The 14,586-nt window shown below is 41.8% G+C and overlaps 1 protein-coding gene across 2 annotated transcripts in view; it reads left to right on the top strand.

The window, feature by feature from the left end:
- Positions 1-14,586, top strand: part of LOC308464327 (opioid-binding protein/cell adhesion molecule homolog) — a 775,089-nt gene that overhangs the window by 22,698 nt on the left and 737,805 nt on the right. The window lies entirely within an intron of this gene.

The raw sequence follows: 14,586 nt of genomic DNA, 5'->3' as shown, positions 1-14,586 counted from the left end.
TGGCGGAGGTCTGCCATTGGTCCATCCACACCTTAATCTCCCCATTGAGGAGACACCTTTTCAATTGGAAATGAGGAAATGAAGCCCAGTGGCTGGTCCTTTTATCTGGTCAGCGGGGTGGGAGTTGGAGACCATGGTGTCTCGGCTGGGCCTCGAGCAGCTGTCGCTGGAGTGACCTTGTGGTGCTCAGACAGCATGAGGAAATGATACTTTTAATAAGAGTGAAGCTGTGAGACAAGCTGACACAAACAGGGGAGATTTAACGAGTCGGATGATGAGGCCACCTCAGCCGTAGTCCATGTGGTAAAATGAAATCCTTTTGGACTCTGCTGCAAAAGCCAAAGTGTTGGCATGTGGATTTAAAATGCCTCAATTCAAATTCTTCTCCGTTAAGCCTATGTCAATTTTGCAGAAAGCGAGAGTAGAGAGAAGGGGCTTAGACTTCCTTATCCACTTTGTTCTTACTCTGGGATAGCTACACAGACCTGGAGTCGAATTGACTCCAGGTTTATCTTGGCATAAGTGAGATCAGCATCAGGGTCCGTATTCAGCACTTAAGCAAATGCCAGGCACTGGGATATTTCTATGTATTTATTGCAGGGTTGAAAAGGAAGCTTTAAAGTCTTCCTTAGGGATGGATGAATCTGTCTGTTTCCACTTGTGTCCACCCATAAATCTGTTCCATCCTTTCCCTATGTTAATTTGTGTGTGTGTTTTTTAAAAAAACAAAAACAGAAAATCAGCACCAAAAAAGGACATTTAAAACCGCATCTTTTAAAAACATTTTCTGACAGACAATCTATTTTCAAACGTATTTTGGTATTATTTCATCCAATAAGTGCATTGGAATATTTGAGAACTACACATGCTTGCTTTGCCTCATTCTAGACCTTGCCCTACTTCGCCTCACCTTACTCTCATTGTCCTAACCTTGTTTTCCTTACCTTGCCAGAACCAAATATTGCCCTCCTTCATCTTGCCTTGTTCTCCTCAACTAAACCTGATGGTCAGGGGGAAAACAGAAGTGCTATACCTATGGAATTAGAATTAAATGCAGCTGCCACCACATGGTTACAGTGTTTGCTTGTTTATCTGCTGTAAGCATTTGTGTTGTGTATTTCAATGAAAAAATGAAAGTCCCTGCTTGCAGACTTACAATTTAAAAAAATATAGCCCAAAAGGAAAGAGAGATGGGGTGAGAAGAGAAAAAAACATACAAGCAAATTCAAAACTGGCCAACTTAACTTTACAAAGTTCTTATTATAAGCTTGTTATTACAACTGACCACAAACAACTGAGGGAGATGAGAAGATATCTGGGATCTTCTGTATGCAAAGCAGATGCAGCTCTGCTAGTATGATTCCTTCCTGTCTGTCTGTTGGTCGGTCCATTTCTGTCCTGTGACCAAGAGGAATGGCTGCTAGTAGATGATAGATGTGGGTGAGGAGGAGTTAAGTGGAGCTCACACACACACCACAATGGCATGGGTTTACACCACAGGGAATGGCTCCTGTGCCGCTAGAGGTTTATTTCAATGGAGCCCCCCAAAATAAATAATCTCCCACTGGGGTTGGAGGCTAGCCAAGTTCTGGTCATGATTGATGTGTGGTTTTGCATATCAACCCTTGTTATGACTTGCCGGTTGAAGACAGAGCTGATCAAATGCAGTTGCTGATCGCTCGTGCTGAGTCCTGGCTAGCAAGTCTCCTCTCTTCCCCTTCCTCTCAATCAGGGAACGCTGCAATGTATTTGCAACTCATTAGTAACACCTGTGATGCTCCTGGCAATGAGCCCTCAGTAGTGTGGCTTAAGTGCCGTTGCTGAATAACCAAACAGCTGGCAGCCTCTGTGGAAGGGGCTGTGGAAGGAAATGGATATATGCTTCCTGCTGATGCCTCCAAATCTGTGCAGGGGACAGACCGACAAATGGCCTGCCCAAGCGCAAGTTGCTGCTCCTCATTCCCCGACCTCTTGGCCCCCTGATCTTTGGCCACAAACTCCGGCATCTGCCAAAGCTGTAACAAGCTGCCACAGTCTGCCAAGCGCCATGCCCTCCTGCATGGTTCTGAGATGCTGCAACAGCTCCAGGTCCCTGCACAGCCTCTCTCGTAATTTATACAAGTGGAAGCTGATGTTCCCTTTTAAATTGACAAAGGCAGAGAATAGAGTCTAGGAAGCCCTCTGACCCCAGAGCCCTGGTCCATGAAAATTACAGGCACTGTACAGGGTGTTTCTTCTTGATGTACTTGCAGTGGAGAGATGCTGGTTAATTTGCCAGGACTCAGAGGTGACCCGGGTTTAATAAAGAGGATTAATGGATTTGAGCTAAAGGTCTCGGCTGTTTTGAGCTGATAGCCTTCTCCTTCCAAGACAGTAAGGCAGGCATCAGCTCAGCCTGTTCAAAGGCTTAGACTGTTCTCTTAAAGATGCACACTTCTTTTTTCATGGGAATAATTTCTTGTAGCTTACTTAACTAAGTGATTCAAATAGATATGATTTGCATACCCTTGGCATATTCACCATGGGTACGCAGATACAGAAAATTTATGTGTCTTCCAAGTTTCTACTGAGGCAGTTTGAAATTTTGGTACCTGTGTGTGGTGTGGGTTTCTTACCTGGCAAATTTTATTTTTTACATTGTAATTTATTGAGAAGTGTTCCATGTACTACAACAACAACATAAACAACATAACAAGTAGTGGATGTCATATGGAAAAGAAGAATGAATCTTGCAAGTTATTGTACAAGAGTTTTATGCATGGCTGATATGTTATTTAAATGGATCCTCTGCCACAAACACAACAAAGATATCATGAGATTTTAATGGTCCAGGCTATATTTTCAAAAGGTTAAAAAAAATAATAGCAACCAATGCTTGTTACTGTATATTTCTGGTTTGGGTACAATACTTTTGTGATCCTCTGTGAAACAGACCAAGACATCACAGTGTAGGTATTAAGCAGCTATCAGGGGTGAGCCAGGAATCAAGGCTAGAAGTCCCAGCAGAGGGGAGCACCTTGCTGTGTCAAGGTCCTAGCACAAACAGGAACCTGTTAATGAAGCGTAAGGCAAGGATGGCCAAATAGCCAGCTTGGGTGGGTGGGGCCAGCCTGAATCCTGGCAGTATTTCACAACTACAAATAAGTTTCAGGCTGAAGTTCTAATAGTTCAGCATCGTGTATGTATGTGTGTGTAAAATTTCTGTGAGGTTTAATGCCAAAACAGATTCTAAATAACCAAACAACCCCTGTGTTGCAAAGAGAACGTCAGCAGTGCCTAGGCAACACGATGACCATGCAATAGACAATCATTATAGAATTCCTTCAAACCATAACAAGTACAAAATGAAATCTTTAGTCTCAAAACAGTTTCTAAGGTTTCTAAAAACCCATTAAACAGGTGTTAAAATACTAATATTCATATTTAAAATACACAGTGAATTGATCCTGTTAAAATATAGAGCTGCTGCATGCAAAAGCCAAAGCTTTCTGGACTATTTTTTTTTTTTAAAAAAAACTCCATTTAATTGTATTTCTTACACTCACAACCCACCCTTCTTCCATCATGGAACTGAAGGCCATGTGCATGTGGTTCCCAGGGAGTCACTCATTCAGGCAGCAGCCTGATCTGGACCTGTTTCACTTCAGCAGGATGGTGGCATCACATGCCTTCAGACCACACCCTGGGTCCAGAGTTTCAAGAGGCACTTTCTGAGCCACTTTCCTCCTTTTTTCCATGTAGCTGGTCCCTCAAAATGTTGCTCTCTTAATTTGCACATAACTGAAAGATCATGGGACCTACAAAACCAGTGTACAGCATGTTACTTTAGCGGATTTTGAACACTGAGCAATGCTAAATCAGCCTAGAGCTGCTCTGAATAGGCACCCAATGTTGTGGTGGTGGTAGTGGTACTGGTGGCAGTACTGCAGCAGCACAATAATACCCAGTGGTTTTTTTTGGGGGGGGGGGACACATAACCCTAAACATTTTGTGAATCTAAGTTTGGCCTCATTGAGGGGCAGTAGTTCAATATGAGTAGGAAAATGAGAGCACCCCTAAACATTATTATTATTTTTTAGAAAAAAAGCACTGATAAAACCAAATAGTAACAAATAGACCATTACTATTTGTAACTGAGAAACAACTAACAAATTTAGTACATTTGCAAATATGGCAGATTTGTTACCTGCTGGTCACTTGTTGGTTATCCTTGCCCTTCCCCTCTTCATTATCTTCCCTTGCTGAAATCTATATAGTAAGCTCCTTAAGGGACCAGGGATCTGTCCTGTTCTTGTTTCTGCTTACAGTAACCATGATGCACTGGAAAAACTGATGTGCATTGATAAATTGATCACAATAGTTCAGGTTAATAGAGCTAAGGGAAGACTTACCATGATGAGAATTGCCTTGCAATATCAAACAGCGAAGCTGCAGAGTTCATGCTTCCAGCCATCTGAGTACTGTACTTGTCCTCTTCCCATAACTGAAAGCTGGAGTTTGTCTATGTAAGGCTTTGATTCCTACATTGCACGGGGTTGGACTGGATGAGCCTTGGGGTCCCTTACAACTCTACAGTTCCTGCATGAATCCTGCTCCCTTCCATGAATGTAGAGAGAAGTGGTGATTTCTTCTTTATTTCAGCATCAACAAGAGGCAATGGACAACACTTTAAATGTGCATGACCTCAACACTTTAGCACATGAGCAGAGAACTGGCTTGTATGGCTATGTGGGAACATGTGGCCCAACCGAGGTGTGTTGCTAAGTTCATGCTTCAGAGTATAGGTATTCTAAGGGCTAATGACAGCCAAACAATGTGTCTCCATGAGACTGTCAAAATTTATAACGTAAGCGTAGGAGGATGCACACATTTGCTGTGCTTGCTATTCCTTCCCTCCCTGCCTTGTGCTCTCTTCATATCCTTAGCACTTAGTGAGCTCTGACTCCCTTGTAGGCTCTCCTACTCCCCCGCTTCCTCACACCAGTGACCCTGAAGTCTCTAGAGATGTTCCATTAATAACTGAGTGGAGTACTCTTGGTGCCAACGCCAATAGGAAGTGTCACTTTTTCTGCCAGGGAAAAAAATGTTTCAGGCAATCAGCTAGTTGTCTTTGGGGGGGTCTTTTTTTTGTTGGCTGGGTGGAATAGATTCTCTCACTCAATATGCTTTTTTTTTTATTGAATAAAGGAACTAAATGATAGACTATGCCTCCCCCCTCCCCAGATGGTGTCTCCCCACTACCACCAGGCCCTTGTCCAGCAGGTGATTTCAGCACACACTTTCCCAGTGTTTAAAAAAACATTTCATTTCTGGAGTACAGTGGTACCTCTGGTTATGAACTTAATTCGTTCCGGAGGTCCATTCTTAACCTGAAACCGTTCTTAACCTGAGGTGCCACTTTAGCTAATGGGGCCTCCTGCCGCCGCCGCGTGATTTCTGTTCTCATCCTCGGGCAAAGTTCTTAACCCAAGGTACTACTTCTGGGTTAGCGGAGTCTGTAACCTGAAATATTTGTAGCCCAAGGTACCACTGTATTTATTTCTTGCACGCATAGTTCAATATTGTTTGTGAAGATATGCAGTTTCCTTTGAGAAAACATATTACCAAAACTATTGGCTATTCTAAAAATGTCTTTTATTTTATCTAGGCCCTAGATCAGAGAGGGGGAGACTTTTTCAGCTCAAGGGCCACATTTGACTTCTGGCCAACTTTCTGAGGGCCACGTGCAAGTGGTGGGCGGAGCCAAAGGAGGCTGAGTGATGAATGCAAAGTTTACGTTCTGTACACCATTCTGATTTAATCACATGCTCACACACCCCTCTCTATCCAGCGAAGCAACAGTCATTGTGGGAGCTCAAGGAGACATCACAGCTGGGCAAAAACACTTAAGGAGGGTGTGAAGCAAGACTAGTGAGGTGTGTGGCCTGGGGAGAGTGATGGGGACCAGATAGAGGTTTGTAGGGCCACATTGGCCCCCAGCCCTGTGCTCAATTCTAGCAAGGAAATGAATTCAAACATTGCTTGTGTGATATAGTCAGCAAGGGAACTGCCTTTCGATCTCGGAGGCCTGCATTCAAAAACTTTGCTCAGCTTATCCATGAGGCTTGTTGCATGCCCTTGGCCCACTTGCTATCTCTAACCTACTACTGCACAGCTCCGTAGGAAGAAGCTTCTCTCTTGACGGAAATGCAGGATGCTAATGAGAAAGCATGTGGGTGAAGGGCAGAATCCTAAGGCTAGATTAGGGTAATTGGGAGCCCTGATGCAGTTCCCAAAATAGCCACCCCCTTTCTCCAAACAGAAATGCATGAAACAAGGTACCAGAAAATACACATTGAGGTATCTTTAAAAATGTGGAAATGGCTCTCGCTGTCCTGTGTCAATCTGGCCATTGATGACTTTTATTAGATGAGCTTACAATGGTAGAATGGGATCTTACAGTGAAGTGGTTAAATGTGTTTACAGCCAGTGTGTCCAACATGCCTGAGATCAAACACCCTAGGAAGCCTGCATTTACACAGTATGTATCATACCTGTTGTTACTTTGGAAACAAGTTTGCTGAAGTAGGGTAACCAGGTTTGCATGCATCGGGAGACACAGGGTCCCAGTTGCCTAAACATTTTCCTTACAAGCGGGAGAAAGCCTGACACCAGGCCTTACCTCGCCTAGCTTCATTTCTCTTTATAAAACTGACTCCTGCTCAGAATCAGATGACCCATGAGTGCCTTTAATCCCCAGAGTGCTCTGGGGCAGGAAATGAATGAATTATATGCAGAGGCTGCGGAGGAGAATGATGTTTATTTTCATTTAAGAAGATTTGAATACTTAACACACACAGAAAATATCACCTCTAAGCAGCTTATCTAAAATATAATAAGAAATCAGAAGAAAATGCCTATAAAAACCAATAAAATGAACAGACTTTAAAAACAAGTAGACATAATAAACTTAGATTAAAAAGCAACCGTTTTAAAAACAATATGCATAATAAAATTAGATGCCTTGGTAGGGATCCATAAACAGATGTTTTTTAGCAAGCATTGAAAATAATACAACAAAAGTTCTGGTCTAATATTAAGCAGCAGGTCCAGAGAGTAGCTGCTGGCATATTCAAATACTGACTCTCCACAAGTGTGGAATGAACCTTGGGTGGCACTTATAAACTCAGAGAAAAGTGGCTGTGGGGATATATAAATTAAGATTACCCTTCAAGTTAACTGGTCCCAGCCTGTTGAGAGTTTTACATACTAGCACTAACATCTTGAATGTTCCCTTGTAACAAATGGGGAGTCAGTGCCTATCTTTCAACACGGGTGAAAAATGCTGACAGGGTCTCACTCCTATCAGCAATCGCACTGCAGCATTTTTGCACCAAATTCAGTGTTGCGAATGTATGATTCAGCAAATGTGCCTTAGTCCTGTTCGTCTGTCCTCCTAAATAATGCAGCCAAAACATGCTTTAGGACTACAAGTGAAAATGGCACCACCAGTAGAGTTGTGGAGAAAGAAGGGAAGTCACTGTAACTACAATTTCGAGTTCACACTGAATTTCCGGGGTGGGGGGATTCTTGAGAATGTTTCAGAAAAAGAAAACAAACCATCTTCGTTTGCATCTCTTTAAAAATACTCCTCTTTTCTAAACAATGACTTGGAAACTGGAAATAATGTTGTCCCACATTGAAAGGGGACTGTTTTCCAGCTATTTTAGGAAGAAAATAGCCATATTGTGAAGATGCTGTAAAAGGCAATATCTGGCTGTACCTCTTACACAGGAATAGGGAATCTGCAGCCTTCCAGCTGTTGTTAGAATATAGCACTTATTAACCCTGACTAGGGGTGGACAGGTCTGTCAGTTTTGGTTTCTCTCAGTTACTCATTTCCCCCCGTCTTCGGTTCTCCACATTTCCACATCATTTAGGAAATTGCTTTTTTAAGTCCTCATGAAAATTCATGAGCATCGTACTGCAAATTTCTCCTAATATACCCATTTCTATATTCAGTTGTGCCTAACATGCACATTTTAGCAAGGTGATTCCCCCCTGAAATAATGCATTTTTATTTTCCATAAAAAAATGCATTTTTGTATGTTATTTTCACTAGGACGTGCATTTGTCTGCACATTTTACCCTAGTATATGCCCTTTTGTACAGTTACCTGGCTAGACAACTGCATTGCAAAATTCGAAGAAATGTGAATGGCGGTTGCGTTTTGGTTTGCATTATATCTGTGCTTATTTCCTGGGGGAACGCGGGGGGATGCATACCCCTAAAAATTTTGTGAGTCTTAAGTTTGGCCTCATTGAGGGGCAGTATTTCAATATGAGTAGGGAAATGAGAGTACCCCTAAGCATTTTTTTATATATAGAAAAAAGCATATTATTCAGTAAAGGGCAAATCTGGTAGGTGCACCTTTAAATATGAATTGAATCAAATTTTTCCCTCATCCCTGTCTCTGGCCATTGGCTGTTCTGGCTGGAGTCAATGGAATGGCCACAGCTTCCCATCCCTGCTCCAACAATGCACTAAGATGAAATCCGCCCACGGTGTCAAGACCTAACCTGGATTTTTGTAAGGTAAACTCCATTAACTGTTCTACTTTCCTGTTGATGTTGTTGTTTTACTCTTCTCTCTTATAGCTGAGTTTTGTTCTATTTAGTTCCACCCAAAATGTTACAAAATCAGCCTGTATGCATCAGAGTTTTATTCTATTGTTTCCTTTGGACTATATAGGGAAGTGCATGATGGGGTTGGGTGCTGCGAGGTGTCTGCAAGGAATGTAAAGCACTTATGTTAGAACAGCTGCTAAGCTTGCTATTGATTTTAAACAGATAGCAGCAGGACCTCTGGGAACTGCAAATTGGTTGTGCATCCTAAGAGAGACTGAAATCAAAAAGAGATTCAGTACTAAGCAGATAGCTGGTGGATATATATATTCATTCTGGCTACAGGGTAATAGTGAGGATTGAGAAGAAGTTACATCGTCTTCTGATGTCAGACCACCCTCTTACAACATGCATATGCAGTTGTCGCAAAGATCACATAGATCTAAACAAGGCCCTCATTGCTCTGCACACAGTCCTTGTATTTTTCTTGTTATTGTTAATGGATAGCACCCTTGGTTGCATTGGCCATAAGTCTTTTATAGTAAGATCATGGACATTTTGTTGTGCTATAAAGGGAACTATGGAACTGGGTGATTTAATGTGCTCACGGCATGTTTTTTCCAACCTGCAGTGTTGTCTGTAATTTAGACCATATAGTGCCGTGTATTATTTAACTCTGAAAGCAATTAAGATTATGGCTTGATTATGTGTGAAAAGTGCTGTGTAATATGGAGAGAGAAGGGAGCTCTCTCATTTTTCTAGTGCGGTGCATTTTTTATATTTATTTTGCACATAAGGAGTGTAGTTCTCTGTGGGGGGAGGGCTGCTCAAGCCCATGTTTTGCATGCAGAAGGTCCCATGCTCAATCCTCAAAATCTCTAGTCAAAAGTATCATGACATCTGCCTGAGATCCTTGGGGTAGACAGAACTGATTATCCTTCCTTCCTTTCCATATATTTATACCTTGCCTTTCTCCCAAGCTGGGGTTCAAGGCAGCTTACAGCATTTAACAACAACATTATAAAATACAAAATAATAAAAAGAAATTAGTTAAAACCAATAATTAAAATAACATCAAAACACTTTTAAAACCAGCAGTTAGATGGTCATATAGTCTGAGCAGGTATTAGGCAGCTTTTTGTGTTTGACTCTCAGCCTGCTCAACACTTATGGAAAACTGGTACTTAATGTGGGATAAATAATAATAATTTAAATTATTATTTCTACCCTGCCCATCTCAGATACAGTTTTGCAAATGCCACTAGTCCTTGCAGATATTGAAGAAGCGTACTGCCAATAGCCTGTGAAGTTTCAGATGTCAAAGGGATGATGATCATATTGTTTAGTGGCCTTTGGAGTGCTGGAGATTTATAAGTGTGCACGACCCTTTAAACTGCGAGCACCTCATGCAACAAAATGACGGCCTATGAACTTTGGGATCAGTCTGCAGCATCAGCCATCAAAATGAATAGGTATTCAGTTTGTATAGATGGGCTTCAGTGCCCCTTAACATCTCAGGGCTGGCTTATGGCATTTTGTAGCCTTAGACAATAGGCAAGATGGAACTCCACTCAAGCCATAGATAGAAGCTGACCAGAGTGGCAGTTGAATCTTACTTAAACATGGGCAAAAGGAGAGCCACCTTCCCAAAACCTGAGTACAGTAGCCTAGCTTAGGGGGTGCAGGGCATACACATACACAGCTTTGCCCTCCAGCCAATGGGAATGGCTGATGCCTCATTTTGCTTAATGATAGGTCCAGTCCTATAGAGCCTCATCTCTTCCTCATAGATGCTGTCCCATAGCACAGGTTGCCTCTCCTTTCCTGTCCATCACCTCCTTTGATCATGTTCTTTTCTGCTGCCATTTCTGCATCCCTTCTGAAAAAAAATTAAAAAATCTCCAACGTTCTTTTAAATTCTGAACTTTGGAACACACGTGCACAACAACTCTACTACTTCAAAACTGAAGAGGCAATTTTCTTATTCAAAAGTATCTTAGTTTTGTTTCAGTAGCTATTGGGAAAAAAGTATTTTTCTTTCTGTCCAAGCAGACATATTCATATCCATTGTGGACACTGTCCCCTGCCCACCCCCTCTTGCAAAACATGAGCTTTTAAAGGGATGTTTTTAATTTAATATGAACAAATCTGAAATATGTACAAAAGTTAAATTCTGCTTTGAGCGAAAGGGGAATACCCAACAGGAGCCTGGGTACCACAGGTCTATTGAAATTCATGGACATTCAGAAGGGATTATTGGCACAGGAAGATCTGGAACACTGCACGGCTTGAGAAACTAATGTATAACTTTAGGAGTGTCAAAGGACAAACTAAATCTGACAGGTTCGCATTGGTCTGGTATGATTTTATTGCCTCTGTCAATAAAACAGACAATGATAGAGAGCCACCATCCCAATATACTCTCATAGGGGATTATTGTTATTATTTGTGTAGCCAAAGCTATTACAAAGAAAGATACATAAAAACAAAATATAATGCATTACACAATTGAAATAATGATTGAAACCTGACATACTGTCAAGTAGAAATTTGCTCCATTGGAGAATATAGCTTACCACCCCCACAAATATTTCTCTTTAAAATTGCTGCTATAAAGGCAAAACAGGCCACTTATTCATAAATGCAAGGCAACCTGTCCCCCAATAAACAGTTAGTCAAGTAACCAATCAATCTACCAGCTGAGAGATTTAAATCTTTGAACAAGGCTGCTCTTAAGTCCTCATAGATTCGGCAAACATTACCCCCAACATAGACCCACACACACTCTGTGCAGAATCTGGCAGGCATGTGGAATTATTAATTGCTTACAAACCTTAGACTTGGATTGGCAAGCACACAACTGGTCACACCTGAAAGGAATAATAGAAAAAGGCATATGCCTATATTGCTCAAAACCACCTACAGTCAAAACCTCCCAATGTACCTGAAATGATGTACATGCTATGTTATATTTGTTTTATGAATGTTGTTATTGTAAAATCAATGACAATAATGAATTAATGGGCATAAATTAGTCACATAAAGTAAAAGTTAATCACACCCATCAATTTCAGCGGATCTATTCTGAGTAAGGCTAAAATTGGATGCAACCCATAATTTTGTTTCCGTCTCAGTTCTATCTGGCTGTCCTCTAGCTTGTCAATGCGATCATTTCCTTGTCCCCTTTTCCACGTCCTCATTCCTGCCCCACCCCATCCAGTTAAGTAGGTTTACCCTCTTCACTAATAAAGGCAAACAAAAATTAAATCTATAATTATCATTACTAATTCCACTTAATTAGTCACAAGCCACCAGCCAAATTGGCTTTCTCATAATTATCAAATAAGCAGTAAGCACATCACATAGATTATAATTAACACTACTTAATTAAGACCTAATATACTACACACCCCTTTCCCTCAAAATATGCTTAATTGGGTTCACAACACTAGCAGCTGAAGAACCCCCTCTTTCCCCATCACCTCTTGAAAAGTTCTTTACATTTTCCTCCACCTCCCTGCCTTTCTCTTGCGCTGTGATGTGAGGGATGAGGGAGCAAAAGAGGAACATCTGCTTAGGCTGCTAGGCTGCAGCTGACAATTCACTCTTATTGGGACTTCCTACAGTAGGGAAAGGGACGCGGGTGGCACTGTGGGTTAAACCACAGAGCCTAGGACATGCTGATCAGAAGGTCGGCGGTTCGAATCCCCGCGATGGGGTGAACTCCTGTTGTTCAGTCCCTGCTCCTGCCAACCTAGCAGTTCGAAAGCACGTCAAAGTGCAAGTAGATAAATAGGTACCGCTCTGGCAGGAAGGTAAACGGCGTTTCCATGTCTGCTCTGGTTCTCCAGAAGCGACTTAATCATGCTGGCCACATGACCTGGAAGCTGTACGCCGGTTCCCTCGGCCAGTAAAGTGAGATGAGCGCCGCAGCCCCAGAGTCAGTCATGACTGGACCTAATGGTCAAGGGTCCCTTTACCTTTACCTTTACAGTAGGGAAGGAAATAAAGGAATGCAGTCCATGATTATATTAAGCCCAATGCCTAATGTTTACGGAGTTGCAAATTATGTATCTCCAAAAAAGAGAAGAGAAAACATCACTGAAAGGGAGGACAAAGGTGATGGAGATGCACACATGTGTGAATTTATATGCATAGATGCACATTTAGAGACAATGGCTATAATTTAAAAACAGTACAGTTTTCCCCTCGCAGAACTCCCACAAAGGGGGTGAGGGTGGGGGATTCTGCTGGAAATGGTAGTGGTGGATGGGAGTAGCAGGAAGGGGAAGGGTTAAACACCGCCCCCTGCAAATCTCGCTCTGCCCATTGCTGATGTATTAAAAGGACTAATGCTTGGTATATGCAGTTTGGGCCTCTGTCCTGCAACTAGAAAACCCTAGTGCCCAACATTACTTGACCTGTTAGGCCCCATTCTCATTTACCTCTAACAGCACTGGGGCTCTTTCTCTATGGCCCACATGCACACCATAGTTTTAAAGCACTACTATACCACTTTAAACAGCCGTGGCTCCCCTCCCCCAATGAATTCTGGGAAGTGTAGTTTGTCAAGGATGTTGGGAGTGGTTGGGAGACCCTTATCATCCAAAGGATTCTGGGACCTGAAGTTTGTAAAGGATAATGATCATTCTTAAGAGATCCTTATTTTCCCCTGCTGCAGAGTCAGAATTCCCAAAGTGATTTAACCATCAATCCCTCTTCCCAGGGAACTCTGAGAATTGTAGTTCCAATGGAAGGAAATAGGGGGTTTCCTAACAATCAGTGCCCTTAACAAACTACAGCTCCCAAATTCTTCTGTGGGAAGCCATGACTGTTTAAAGTGGTATTGTAGTTCTTTAAATGCATGGGGTGGATGTGGCTCTGTTCCACTGACTGAAGCTGGGATATATATATATATATATATATATATATATATATATATAATAAAAATTGGCGGGAATAGCACAGCAGGGAGATGATTGTTGTGCTGGGTTAGATATTTCTTGCCTGTTGTTCTAGCTGTGTGTGTGTTAACTGTGTGTTAATTTCAGGGAACTTGTTATATCTTATATAGTCATTACTATATGGTAATAGTAATATTTATATATTTGTTTACTTATTTCTATGCAGCTTTCCAGACCAACTTGACAATATAAGGATATACACTATACAATGCAATATCATAATACAGATTGTTAAGACGTCTAATGTAAGCAGCATTAAACACATACACACATCATTATCACCATCACCATCAGTGAGGCAAAAAGATGTTACAAGTTTAAAAAAGCAAAACAAACAGCAATAGAGTTAAAAGATGCCATACATTAACAGCTCACTTGTGCAAAAGCATCTTTGTTTTCTGAGAGTTCCAATAATGAAGTGGTTTTGTCTAGAATTCAACCACCTGAGGTTGCAATTGATACCTAGTTACTTAGGAAAATTTTTTTGATGGCAAGAGCTGTTCACCAGACTCTCTCAGAAGATGGCAGACTCTCCTTCCTTGGAGGTTTTTAAGCAGAGGTTGGATAACCATCTGCCAGTGATTCTTTAGCTGTGATTCTTGCATTGTAGTGTTGGACTTGATGACCCTTGGCGTCTCTTCCAATTCTATGATTTTGATTCTACATCCCACTGAATTCAGTGAGACTTACTTCTGAAGAAGCATGCTTAGCACTGTGCTGCTAGTCTACCATCTTAATTTTCCATTTGTGTAGACCATGTCTCATATTGTCAGATGCAAGAGGTCCAGCTTAGCTCCCCACCTGTGCTAGCTCCATTCTACATCAGACAGAGGCAGGCTGCGGTGTTGGGCCTTTCTGAAACAAAATGGGGGGGGGGTGTCGCAGTTCTCCAGTGCAGGAGAAGCCATTTCTGCACCAGAAGTCATTTCTGCACCAAGTAAAGTAATTTTAGCCTGTCATTTCCCTCCCTGACCTGTCCTGTATTTTGTCCGACCAAGGGTGGCAACCCTAGTGCATAA

Source organism: Podarcis pityusensis (genome assembly GCF_964106645.2).
Source record: "Podarcis pityusensis genome assembly, chromosome: 15".
Lineage (NCBI taxonomy): Eukaryota > Metazoa > Chordata > Lepidosauria > Squamata > Lacertidae > Podarcis > Podarcis pityusensis.
Note: the sequence above shows the minus strand (reverse complement) of the source record. Positions and strands in the feature narration are given on the sequence as shown.